Source organism: Copidosoma floridanum, unplaced genomic scaffold (genome assembly GCF_036245765.1).
Source record: "Copidosoma floridanum isolate Cflo_tuat_1 unplaced genomic scaffold, Cflo_Japanese_pri ptg000026l, whole genome shotgun sequence".
Classification (NCBI taxonomy): Eukaryota; Metazoa; Arthropoda; class Insecta; order Hymenoptera; family Encyrtidae; genus Copidosoma; species Copidosoma floridanum.
The window spans coordinates 1,390,761-1,405,334 of record NW_028321903.1 but is presented as its reverse complement, the minus strand read 5'-3'; the positions used below and the strand labels follow the sequence as shown (position 1 = coordinate 1,405,334).

At 30.8% G+C, this 14,574-nt stretch overlaps 1 protein-coding gene across 1 annotated transcript in view; it reads left to right on the top strand.

Annotated features, from left to right (window-relative positions):
* CARPA (Carbonic anhydrase-related protein A) overlaps positions 1-14,574 on the top strand; it is a 676,873-nt gene that overhangs the window by 653,427 nt on the left and 8,872 nt on the right. The gene's annotated exons all lie outside the window — the stretch shown is intronic.

Sequence of the window (14,574 nt, the reverse complement as noted above, 5' to 3'; positions counted from 1 at the left end):
GTTTCGTAACCTATAAATTTTGACTCATGAGTCCAGACGAGATAACAAATCCGAAGCAGTTTTCACAAAATTTTTTATCAACTGCCAGAGATTAGAAAAACTATTATTGATTAAAAAAAATAATAATATACTAATTCTAATAACAGCTTTTAAACAAAAAAACATTTAATAAATTTGAATCAGCAATTTATAATGTTAATATAGTACATTATGTACGTGCTCTACGTTGCGCAGATGAGCTCTGCCTACTTACGGGCTCGAGCGTACGTATGTAACATGAAGTGGTGCGTGCACACAACATTTAATACTCAAGTGTATACTACCTCAGAGATAATATTCTTCTACTTCTTTTTCAATGAGGTAGCTTAAGGACGTTCATCACAGTTAGAGGGGAAATGTAGAGAGTGCAGTGAGGGGGGAGCGAGCACGGGGCAGCGCTGGCAACTGTTTTGAATAAATTTTTATACCTATGTATAGGCGTCAGATACTGTTTGTTTATTTAACTACAAATGTAACTTGTTGATCTCTCTGAAAATTGAAAATAAGACCAGTATTATGATATTGCGTCATGCAAAAAAAATTGGAAAAATTCTACATACCATATTTTTATAAATTCCTTTTTTATGTGACTCCTCCAGAAGGTTACGTGTTACATTGAAGTTTTTTCAACATTCAATATTTAAAAAATGATGTAGTGAAACGATCTCAAAATTTATATGTAACTTTCTCACATCATTGTGAGCATCCTGTTGAAATTTTAGGAAGATCGTACAGAAAACGCTATGTGTGATGAACGTCCTCAATCAAGTTTAATACAATCACTTTCAAGAAATAAACTTGGAATCACAAGTTAATGCATCTAATCCATCAATCATTCGAAAACAAATCATAAAAAGTAGCTGATAAATTTTTAATATTAATTTTAACCAAGCACTCACCCAGATGTTTTGCGTATCTACAGCTCCTCAATCACCTTTGGTCACCCACACAAACAGAATAAATGATTTAACATCTTATTTTAAACAAACGATTGTTTAAGTTAAATGAAAAAAAATCAGTTTACAAACCTTTTGCTTTCAAACTTTAGCTAAATCATATCCTCTGTTATATAGCCATTTAAAAAGCCAGTCTTTACATCAAATGTCTAGTGTCCAAGTCAAACTCAGTAACTGTGGCTAGAACAGCTCGATCCAAGGCTAACCTAGATATTACCCTTCTGACAAATCTCGCCTGAGATCTTAGGTGAGATTTCTGAAAGAAAAAGAAATAAAAAAATTTTATGCAACGATTACAATTGATACATCAATAGAACGATTACCTAAAATATCAACAGTTATAGGAAAAAAAAAAAAAAATTGGCTTAAATAGGACACGAACTCAAGCCACCAGTTTATCAGGCAAGCATCTTACCGCTTGGCCAGAGAGGATGAGATACCAGTCCGACAACTTACGTCTATATAAAGTGTAAGTACCATGTGTTATTGTTTTTCTTATTCACAACTGAATCATACGATTATTTTTAGATATAATTTTTCCCAATCTTCATTCTGATAGTTAACTAACTAGATAATATTCAGGAACATTATTTTCTTCACAAACAAAATTTTCTCTCTTAAAGTTACTCTTGAAGGGGCTTTATATCCAAGTAAGGCATACGTTTTCAATAATTATTATGAATGTTTATTTAAATGTAATAATAAAGAAAAACTACAATATAAAACAGGGGGACTTGATGTGTTGTGAATAGGTTATTTTTAAGAAATCCAAATTACTTGCGTGTATATTATCTTATTTTTAAAAAACACTTATAAAAATTAAAAATCCTTAAAGCTCTATTTATGTTATTTCAACTTTTCAAACATATTATACTCCTTAAAGAATTTTAGATAGAGTAATTACTGTAAATTTTATGATACAACACATGTGTAATACATGAGTTAGCTACAATTGTTTATAACAAACTGTTGGTTTTCACTCGTTTTTTGCGTTTTCGTAAAACAATTACATTTAACTCACTAAACATGAATTGTATCAACAAATTTTCAGTGATGACTTTATCTGTAATTATTTACGGAGTATAATAAGCTTTGAAAAGTTGGAGTAACATGAATAGCTTTAAGGATTTCCAACTTTTATAAGTGTCTTTTTAAAATGAAATAATATGCACGCAAGCAATTTGGATTTTTTTTTAATAATTTATTTACAACACATCAAGTCCCCCTGTTTTACATTCTAGTTTTTCTTTATTATTACTTTTAAACAAACATTTACAATTATTATTAAAAAATTATGCTATACTTGCATATAAAGCCTCCTTAAGAGTTACTTTCAGAGAGGAAATATTGTTTGTGAAGAAAATAATGTTTCTGAATATTATCTAGTTGGTTAACCATCAGAATTACGATTGGGAAAAATTATATCTATTAATAATTGTATGAGTCAGTTGTGAATAAGAAAAATAATAACACATGGTACTTACACTTTATATAGACGTAAGTTGTCGGACTGGTAAATCTTCATTATTAATTGCCACACTTGCTTTTTAAGTTATGTATCTAGGCAGACCATTTTCTAAATATTTTATCAAGTATGCAACAATCTATTCATATAAATTTTTTTTACTATCTTTGATAAGTTCATCAATCTTAAACTCAATCGACCCGTAAAGTTGTTTTAACACACCAGTTATCACACGTTTATTCGATTTTGAGTCAATGATATCTTTTTTTCATTGTCTGAATAAATCACAAATCCCGTCCCTATAAATTTATGCCAAGGTAGAAAATTCTTAACTAGATCTTTCGAACAAATTACTTCATTAAGAGCAATCACTTTACCGTCATTTTTTTGCAAAGATCGTTCCTACTCCCTCTGATTCTAAGTTTGCTTCTGAGTTGCTGTTAGCACATTTAATAGTGCTTCAATCATATTCAAAGGTTTGGAAAATAATTCTTAATTTTATCAAATGGTCAGTAGTGCCAGCGTCTGCAACGAACTTAGCAATGGATTTATTTGTTACGTTAACAGATTCTATACCTTCACCAAAAGCAGCAAAAAACAGAACTTCCTTACCTAAAGGTTTGTTACTAGGACTTTGGCCTCTAGGTTTGTTCAACGTATTGGAATCAGGCTGATTAAGATTGTCGAAATATAAGTTGCTGCATGGATAATTGTTCGTGTTTTTATTCAGATTTTTGTTACTTTTAGGCCGTTTATCATTATAATTTAAATTAGTAGCTTTACGCTTGTTAAGCCACCCAGGCTTATTAGAACCATTGTCACTATTTTTATTATTAGTAGAACCAACTTGCTTTAAATCTTCTTGAATGAAACCCCACCAAAGCTTCTTTTTTTGAGATACCACTCCCAGATTAAAAGCAGCTTGTTCTGCTTTTCTTGTAGATTAATCCATGGCAATATGAGGAGCGAGCTCCTTACAAACAATAACAGAATTTTCATTTCAATTGCTTGTATGGGCAAGATTACATTGTGACCACCATAAGTATCACAATCATAGTATTTTTCCAATGATATACCCATTTGCATAGCAGTAGCATCAGCGCGAGAATTTTTTAGGGCCTCCAGTTTGTTACTGAACTTTTTAATGCCTTTATTCGTCCAGTCCTTTTCAGTACTTTGAGGAGATAAAAAATCTAAGTTTTGAATGTCTGGCACAGACATAACTGCTTCAAACATTTCAAACTTTTCATCGTCTCTAAGAGGCTGACAGTATTCACTATTATCATATTTTCAAGATAATCTTTCAAATCAACAAATAAAATTGGATGCTTAATCTTTTTTTAAATTAAGATTATTATTAATTTCTATTTCGCTACAATCGAGGTAACGTTTGTCTCTCCTTTCTTAACTTTGCGTAATTTTTAAATTACACCTATTGGACTTTTAAAATAAATGTATTTTAAATAATAACTTAATTTGATACCATTTATTAAGATATCACTAACTTTAAATTTATTTTCCTCTTTAAAGATTGGATAAGCAGTTGCAGAACTAACGTTCGGTTCTATCACGTATAATAAATCCAACGATCTCAATTTAGATGGTAAATAATCGTAGAAATGATCAAAACGTAATTTTGAGTTCAACTTATATTTACGCCTGAAATTTCCTTCGTGAAAATGCACTTTCACTCTAATTGTGTCACTTCTTCAAGTAAAAGTTACTTTATTTGAATTTTATTTACTCTTACACATTTTTACAATTTAATTTCATTAATCTTTTAAATTTTGTCAGCATCATTAATATTTAACATAATCGTGGAATTTCCAAAACCTTTGAAATCGAACAATATATATACACTACTGGGGCTTTGCCCCCTGCACGCTTTGCGTCCCAACCCCCCAAGAATGTTTAAAACTTATAAATTAAATAACAACGTATAATTGAAAATTAATATTTACAAAATGATGGACTTGTTGGATGAATAATCAATTGTTTTTCAGTTTGCTTACGTTTCTTCATAATGCTTTTTATATTATAATATACTTAAAATATACATACAACATATAGTTTCGTATCATAATTTTTTATTAAATGAGAAATACAACTTATATTTGGAGTTAAAGTTTTCAGAGATAAAGATTTCAGTAGAAAGTCGTTTTTGTAAAAGGAAAATGTACATAACTGTACGATCGTATGAATTAAAATATTTATCAATCAATATTCAACATTATTATAACGTAGCAGGGATATGGTATTTGGCACAAAAAATAAAAGTATAGAAATTTCATAATTATGAAATCAGGATTTAAAAATATACGACAATTTTTGTCATTATAGAATTTCTAGTACGAAATTAGAAGCTGTCTTGTATTTCAATTTCGTAAAATTAATTTTTTACCAAAATTCAAAATTTTCAAGATAAATGTCAAAGTTACAATATACATGAAAAAGTTTGTAATAAGAGCATTTTTTTTTTTAATAGAAGAATTAAAAAATACAGTATCGTGATACATCAGTTTTTTTATGTTTTCACTTGTTAGGGTTCTAATTTACAAGATGTATTCTATATATTTAAAAAAACTAATTTTTTAGAGAAAAATAAGAAATTATAAGGAATAAACCTTGAGTAACAAACAATAAAATTTTTAGCAATAAAAAATTTTTTGCCATACAATGTTTTCAATGTTTCCTTGGTTCTCCATACACTTTATATAAATATAGTCTCAGGACTTTTACATCTTGATACAATACATATAGTTGACCATGAGAAAATAAAGGTCTTTTGTAGTAAAATCCTAATTTATCAAAACTTTGATCTTGCGATTTATTAATTGTCATGGAAGAAGCTAGAACTATTGGAAATTGTTTTCTGTATATAATAATCACTAAAAATGAATTATAACCAGTATTAACCGTGATTCTTGAAATGAAAACTTTATAACCAGATTTCTTACCAGTTATTATTTCTCCTTCCGAATTATATTTAAATAATTTTGTTTTACGTTGTCTAGTTGCCGTTGCACAATCCATCAAATATATTCACATTTCTTATCATCATAACAATAGCATGTACTTTAAAATTTAAAAAATATAGCTGTAATCCTTCATGTATATTATTTAGAGTTTCGATAGAAAAATTTATGTTTATTTTTTTTATCTGTGCAATCGCTACCTTTATATTTTGCAAAATCTATGCTGTTATAAGTATGTTCTTTTCCTTTAATAAAACTCAAAATTTTATTATTTGAAATGTACGAAAGTTCGTTATGAGTAGTTAGAATTACTTTGTATAAGCAGCTATTTATACCATCTCTATAAATTTTTTTAGAAACATTATCAGTTTTCCCTCCCTCCAATGTCCATTACCAATAATGAAAGTTTCAAATTTGTACACCGCATATTACTTTTCGCTTTCATTATTTTACAGTGTTTCCATAGAAATGAACACCTCATTGTTTTACTAATTATAGAACTTTCACACTCATACTTTATCACTTTGTCTAAAATCGCCTCCTAAAATAAATGATTTTCCACCAAATAGAATATTATAATCGCATAAAACTTTTCAAAGTCTATCTTCTATTTCCAAATGTAAATTTTTAGGGATCATTGAAGCTTTGTCCCAAATAATTACATTTACTTCCCGTAACTTTTTTTCAATCAGCTTTGTATTCAAAGAAAGAACTTGCAATATTATATACATTTAATGGTATTCAAAATGTTCTATCGCTTGTCATTCCTTTAGGTAATAAAATCAAAGCAATTCCTGGCCAAACAAAAAAAAAATTAATGTTTTGTATGAAAATATTTTTCCAGAACTTCCTGGACCATTAATAAAATATATTTTTGTATCATTGTTACTATTTTTATTAAAAATTATTTTTTCAGCACTATTTACGTAGCAAATAAATCCTTAAAATTTGCTTCTTAATCAATAACAGTTTTATTGTCCTCAATACTCTCAGATTTTACTGTTTCATTCGGTTCTGTTGATCCATAACCTTTACATCAATTTTCTTGAAACTTGAAGATTTCATTTAAATGTAATAAAACATAGTATTTTGTTTATCGTCTTTTGAATCTTGAATATTAAATTTTTAGGGTGATTCCCAAATAAACTTACCACAAACGTTTTCGGATATTCAAAACCATGTGAAAAGTTTTCTCAGTTAATATGGCAGCATGAAGTTACAAGATTCTTTATATATTTTAGAGTCGTGTTTAACTTAGCCTTCAGCAGTAGCAGTATATCTAAACATTCTGTCATGTATGTTATCAACTATTTTTGAACTTTTAAAAGATTTAGCTCCACTCACCCAATTTAAAATCAATTTTAAAAAAAACACTCAAAGTCCTGAGGTGAAACTATATTAAGTCGATTTATTGTTGAATTACGTCTAACTCTTTCTTTTTTAACCCAAGTTTTTACTGACGAATTAAAACAGTAATATTCAGGAACATTCACGTATGTAATTTTTGCGAAACTATCTATTTCATTTGATTCAAACGAAGCAGTTAATGCTGTTTCAGAGCTTTCTATTGCTTTAAAGATCTTATTTTTAACAAAAAAACTATTTTTTTTGTATATTTTAAATATATACTGATAAATTAAATACAGAATGACTACGTCCACCAGCGTTGTTTTATCAAGTGTATCACGCACATGGTCTATGACTGAAGAACTAAAGCACCGCGGTACAGCGCGTCAGTTTTAGCGTGAAAACTTTACAAGTAACTACTGTAATGAAAACGTAAAAAAAAATTTATGATAAAAATCGCTTAATAACTATGTTCATGTAATGAAAAATAAATAAATCTTTTTTTAAAACAATTATTAACATAACTATTATGTATACACTGATGCTGCCGTTGCGCGGTGCTTCAGTTCTTCAGTCATAGACTACGTGCGTGATACACTTGGTAAAACATCGCTGACGTCCACACAGACGGAACTCTTGCAATTGCCATGCTGCTTCCATGAGGTTGAAAATGTGGCCATCTACATACTCTGATATTTCATCAAAAATTTCTACATTGTCTTTTTATCACTCGTATATGTTTTCGTTATTTAACGTTATGCACTATTTCCTCCTTCATGAACATAATCAAAAATATACTTTATACTTCGACAGGATGCACAATTCTCCACATTTATGTGACAAATATATTTTGTTAATAAAAATGGATTGTACGGTACTACCATTGAATTATAAACTGGAATTTTTTCTATTGTCACTTATTTTGTAATTTAGATATTTATTTTTGGTAAAAACTGTATGATAAGTGAACTTTTTCGGAAACTTTTTTGTCCAAATTTTTTGATAACTGGTAAGGCATTGACTATCTTCACCACGAGGTCCATGGAGCATACGTTTTGTAACTAATTTTTGCATTTGTGAATCAAAAGGAATTTCCGCTGAAATATATTTATCTATGTCTGTAGTAGTATATGATTTATTGTTTGGATGCAATGTTACAATAATATGCGAATGAGGCATTCTTTTTCTTCAAAATTTAATGGTATAAACGTAAGCAACAACTTTTCCAAAAATATTGTTTTTAGTTATATCGTCTGAAATTAATTTTAATTTTGTATGAAATAATATAACAGTTATATTCGGTATATCATTTGGAATGGTACCTTTAAAAAAGTTTTTCAAAATTTGCTTTGCTTATTTTTATTTAGGGTTAAACATTACGGTGATAAAAAAAATCAGATCGTCTAAGCTTTCGCATTATTACCATTGAATCTTCTTGATAGTGTTCTGCATACACCTACTACTACCGATGTATGTGAAATAAAAATATTTCCAATTTTATTATTTTCAAAATTTTTAGAGTTATTCAAGGCCCTACCCATTATGTGATCTATTAATCCTTGATAACATTCAATCCTTAGAATTTTTCAGTTATTGCGAAAAAAATTTATTCTATTGCTTTCTATCATAATCTATGCATGCAAAAAAAATTGTTGCGTTAATCTTCCAGCATAGAGTATTGGACTAAAAATTTTACTATTTGGTCGATAAAAAGTTTAATAAAAGAAATATTGAAGCAACATAAGCTTTTCTGCTCTTGTTAAAAATTTGTGTCTATCGTATATGTACTCCATCTTACATCGCCTACTCGAAATAATAAAGGAAATACCATTGGATCGACATGCTGTATTTGTCATACAGCATCGATAATGCAACCTATAAAGATGTTAATATATTGAATGAAAATATCATAATAAATTTATCCATAGAAATGTTAAACGATATAAGTGAAGGCTTGCCACCTTATGAACATAAATTTTAAATAGGTACAATAGTAGCCTTTATTTGAAATTTTTGAATATCAGACGGCTTATGCAACGGTACACGATTGCGAATTACTAAATTGGTTAAGTATAACGTAGAAGGCAAAATAATTACGGGAGAAAAATTTGGTAATTAAGTTTTCATTACAAAAATTACAATAAATACCAAAAATAATTTATCATTACCTTTCATTTAATATAGAAAACAATTCGCATGGGTCGTAGCATTTGCTATGACTATAAACGAGTCTCAAGGTCAAAGCTTTGATAATGTGGGATTATTCTAGAAAAACCATTATTTTCTCAAGGTCAATTGTCCGTGGCTTTATCAAGCTATCCCTTACGTAAGTTTTTATGCATAAGATCATGCAAAAAAAATTGTTATATAAATATTGTATTGCAACTATTCTTGCATAATTTTATGCATTGTATCTTGCATTGATTTCGCGTTGCCAGAATCGTTGCAAATTTTACTGCAAAATACATCGATTAAATGATCGGCATTTAACTTCGATGGTTTCACCGAGAAATTCTTCTATAACAAAAATTTGAAGCCTTGTTAAATCAACATTTTTTCCATTGCCAAATACGGTTAAGTCTTCCATGAGGAGTATGAACTCTACACAGTTTTTTACATGACAGCCATTCATTAAGTTGATAAAAAAAGAAACAGTTTTTTTATTACAATTTGGGTTACCAAAAATATTGGCATTATTTCTAAGATATCTTAGTCTATAATACGCTCTACAAATTTGTTCTGAAACGCATTGAGTACCGGAAAATAAATTTTATATCACAGCACTGAAGCCCTCAAATGGAAATGCTGACCATGCTCACAAGGCTCCATAATTTATCACGTATTCTGGTAAATGCATTAACAAATGCATGTTAAACTTCATATATTTTTTTCCGTACAATTTTGGAACGCCACTTAGAAATTCATTTAAAGCTAATTTGGCACCAAAAAATTGCTCTGGAGAAATTTTTTCTCTTAAAAGTAAACTTAAACCTACAATAAACGTATTCCAATGTTTTACACACTTATTGTCCAACAAGCCCGTCAGACAAGGTATGGAATAGTAAAGTGCAAAATTCTTGAATCCGCTTTGGTTTATTTATTACTGATTGCGGTCTCCTAGTTATTTCGCATAGAACTTTTGTAGACATCAATCGCTTATTAAACTCATCTACTGTTTAAAATTCAAGATCTTTATCGGGTTTTGTTGGGCGCATTAAACGGAATATAGACCGCCTTAGCTAACTGCATTGTATTTAGGAGTCTCTAGCGTGTGACTATAGGACTAGATGTATGCATGTGTGTATGCATGGGTGAGAGTGTAGCGCTGCGCAACGTGTGCACTGATACACGCGATGTGCGGATAAGTCTCCTTCGTACATGGCTAGTGGACAGACGTGTTTCATCGTCTTTGCTCCTGCAGCTCCTTTTTACGTGTTGCGCTGCCCACGCGTATACCGGCATAACTCTGCCATCTTTTTCTTTTCGGTTATTTGAACACCACTGCAAATTCAGTTTTATTACTTACCTCTCTGTTCACAACTAGTTGAATAGTTCTCATCTACTGCGATTGTTTTCTAATTCTATTTTCAAATGATTTGATCCAATACGCTCAATAGTGATTTCTAGGTCATATAGTACCTTTTATTATTTGCTCGAATAAAGTAATTTGGTTGTGTTTAATGTTATTCAAAATAAGTGCAGTGTTGTGTGTCATTTTATTTTAACACCTTCTACGGCACCCCTTCAATTCCTAACGTCCTTTCCCCAACCTGGTGTACTCCCGGTCCCGGCAAAAAATCAACCAAAGACCAGGAGCTTTACTGGCCTTTGACCTTTTCATACATCTACTTTGTTGCCCAGGTAGTATATTTCATTCAAGTTTTGTGAATCAAACCAAGCCGAGGAGAACAATTTTGCAACCCCAAGCAATTAACTATGTAAGTAATCCGGTGGAAATGATTTTATTATGTCAAATGAAGACAAAAGTGAAACGAGAGAGGGACCCTTAACCCCTTTTATTATTTCACCTTTATTAGTTTGTAAGACATGACGATCATGTTCTTTTTTATTTCGCAGCTGCTTCTGGCGATAGTCATACACTCTGGCATGGCCTCTGCCAACAGCAACCTGCTTTCCTTTGTGATAACAATAGGAACAACCGTAGTGACCATTACATTGTACCATGTTTTGCACCATTGGTCGAAATCAATGCAAGGTACCATGAATAAAATAATGCAAGAACAGCTGCAATACAACATTCATATAACTATGCAGGAAATCTTTCAAAAAAATTTGCAAGATTTCTTGCAGTTTTTTTTTTGCATGATCTTATGTATCAAAACTTACGTAAGGGAGATGCAATAATAAAAAAAGAATTTTCGTTTCAATCGATAGAGAAAACATTTTAAATATGGAAAATATAGTTTGGAAAAAATTTTTGATTATGAGTTATAATGTATCTAATAATAACAACATAATTTAAATATTCTTATATGTATAGACAAAATTTATTACCTAATAATACATCCCATACATGTATATTGTGTCCATCTATTGTACCAATTTTTAAATTAATTTAAAACGGAATAGAAATAGACCTAAGTCTTCGTAATTTAATAGGGCTTTATAAGTTGACTCATAAAATAAGTCATCTTAATGCAAAACATCCACGGTAGGTTTGAATGGTAAATAAATGTAATTTAAATTTATGTACGTATTAGTTTTATTAACAAATATACGAAATGATACAATATATACACATAAAAACTAACATTTTACGCATAGTTTATCATAAATGCTAACAAAACAAAAACTTCGCGTACCAAGAACTTAATACTTACAAAAAAACTGAACTACAATTGATAGGAACAAGTTTGTAATCGTACTCTTAGTTCTATAAATGGAATGGTTAATAACTATTCGTATGTATAAAGTCCATTTTAGCGGTGTGGAAAAATAAATAGAAAAAAAGTTTATAGTAAAAAAAAAAAGTTTTTATTTCTTAACATTCTTTACAAATGAGCATTTTTACAGTTAAAAAATATGTATGACATATCATTTTTACGATGCATTAAATTATATTTTTATTGAAAGACTTTGAATAAGACATAAATAAATAAATAAATAATTTTTTAACGACCAACATAAATGGTATTATACGGTGAAACGTTGCTTAAAATGCCCCACACATTTAACTATATGATATAACAGATAACTTTACAATTAAATATATAATTATAATGACGCTTTGCGCAACGACCTTACTTGAATCAATCATAACTTTCAGTTTTTTCTTGACGATAAGATAATTCATGTTGACAAGACAGTTTTCTTTTTAAGTAATTTATAACAAAGCAGATTTAAAATAATAGATTAATCCATGTATGACACGGACATGTCTGTATACACTTCAAGGTACAAGAAAGATTGTACGATCCCTGTCAGGTCAGTGTTGCCCACGATGGTCAAAAATTTTCTGCCAACCGCAACCTTCAGAGCGCTTCTTTATCAGCGCCACCACCAGCCAAGCTGTGAACTATCGCTGATGTACATATATGATGTATACATACCAGCGCCTATCACGCAACGACTCGGAACCTGGGGCGCTTACTGACCACTCTATGAATAAATAAGATGTTAATTATTACCACAAGTGCCTATCACCCGGTGACCCGGGGCACTTACTATACACATTAAAAAAAAAAATTTTAACTCATAATACAAGCTCCTATCATCCAATGACCCCGGGCCCTTACTGGCCACATTATTAAATAATAATATGTTAACTCATAACACTAATGCCTACCACCCAGTGACCCGGGGCGCTTACTGGCCACATTATGAAATATTGAAATGTTAACTCATAATACAAGCTCCTATCATCCAATGACCCCGGGCGCTTACTGGACACTCTATAGATTAATAAAATGTTAATTAATTACCCAAGGGCCTATTACCAAGTGACCCGGGGGCGCTTACTGGCCACATCATGAAATATTAAAATATTAACTCATAATACAAGCTCCTATCATCCAATGACCCCAGGCGCTTACTAGACACTCTATAGATTAATAAAATGTTAGTTAATTACCCAAGGGCCTATCACCAAGTGTCCAAGGGCGCTTACTGGCCACTCTATAGATTGATAAAATGTTAATTAATTATCCAAGGGCCTATTACTAAGTGACCAGGGGCGCTTACTGGACACATTAAATAATAATAAAACGGTAACTTATAACACAAGCTCTTATCACCCAATAACCCAGGGCGCTTATTTGCCACTAAAAGAAATAATAAAATCTTAAACAATACAAGTACCTATGACCCGATGACTCGGGGCGCTTACTAGTAACTCTAATAAATAGTAAAATCCTAAATAATAACACAAGCGCCTATCATCCAATGACCCCGGGCGCTTACTGGACACTCTATAGGTTAATAAAATGTTAATTAATTACCCAAGGACCTATTACCAAGTGACCCGGGGGCGCTTACTGGCCACATCATGAAATATTAAAATATTAACTCATAATACAAGCTCCTATCATCCAATGACCCCAGGCGCTTACTACACTCTATAGATTAATAAAATGTTAGTTAATTACCCAAGGGCCTATCACCAAGTGTACAAGGGCGCTTACTGGCCACTCTATGGATTGATAAAATGTTAATTAATTACCCAAGGGCTTATTACCAAGTGACCAGGGGCGCTTATTGGACACATTAAATAATAATAAAACGTTAACTTATAACACAAGCTCTTATCACCCAATAACCCAGGGCGCTTATTTGCCACTAAAAGATATAATTAAATCTTAAATAACATAAGTGCCTATGACCTGGTGACTCTCGTGTTATTAGTTAATAATTTATAATTTTATAGTGTGGCCAGTTAACGCTCCATGTTATTGGGCAATTAGAGCTTGGGTTATTATTTAGAATTTTACTATTTTTCAGAGCTGCCAGTAAGCGCCCCGGGACATTGGATGATAGGCGCTTGTGTTATGAGTTAATTTTTTTTTTTTTTTTTAATGTGTCCAGTAAGTGCTCTGGGTCACTTGGTGATAGGTCCTTGGGTTATTAATTATCATTTTATTAATTCATAGAGTGGCCAGTAAGCGCCCCGGGTCACTGGGTGATAGGCATTAGTGTTATGCGTTAACATATTATTATTTAATAATGTGGCCAGTAAGTGCCCAGGGTCATTGGATGATAGGAGCTTGTATTATAAGTTAAAATTTTTTTTTGTTTTTGAATGTATCCAGTAAGCACCCCGGATCACCAGGTGATAGGCACTTGTGTTATTAATTAACATCTTAATTGTTAAGTTCATCCAAACGAATAAAATCTTGATAGTCATCAGAACATTTTGTATTAAATCATTAGAGCCTGGCCTACAAGGTATCACTTGAGAATAAAATGCTTACGTATTGAGAATGATTAAACGAAACAAATCAATTGTATTGTGGATCGGTCAGCTTAATATTATTTAAAAAATTAGTTGATCTTTTACATTATGTCTAAAAATTTTAAATAATAAAGTTCAGATGTAGATAATATGTTTTTGAAGATTCTTAAATCGTTTTTGATGCTTCGTATCTAAAAGTTCCTATTAAATAAATATACTATAAAGTAGTGGATCAATAATATAACCTTATTAACACTTAAGACAATCTTTTTATTACTAGAAATAATGATTAAGTAGGATTACAAGATCTCCTTGTACCGAGAGACTATATGAGAGCATGCATACGTGGCAACGGTTATGTTCTGTCTTTCTCACATGCATGAC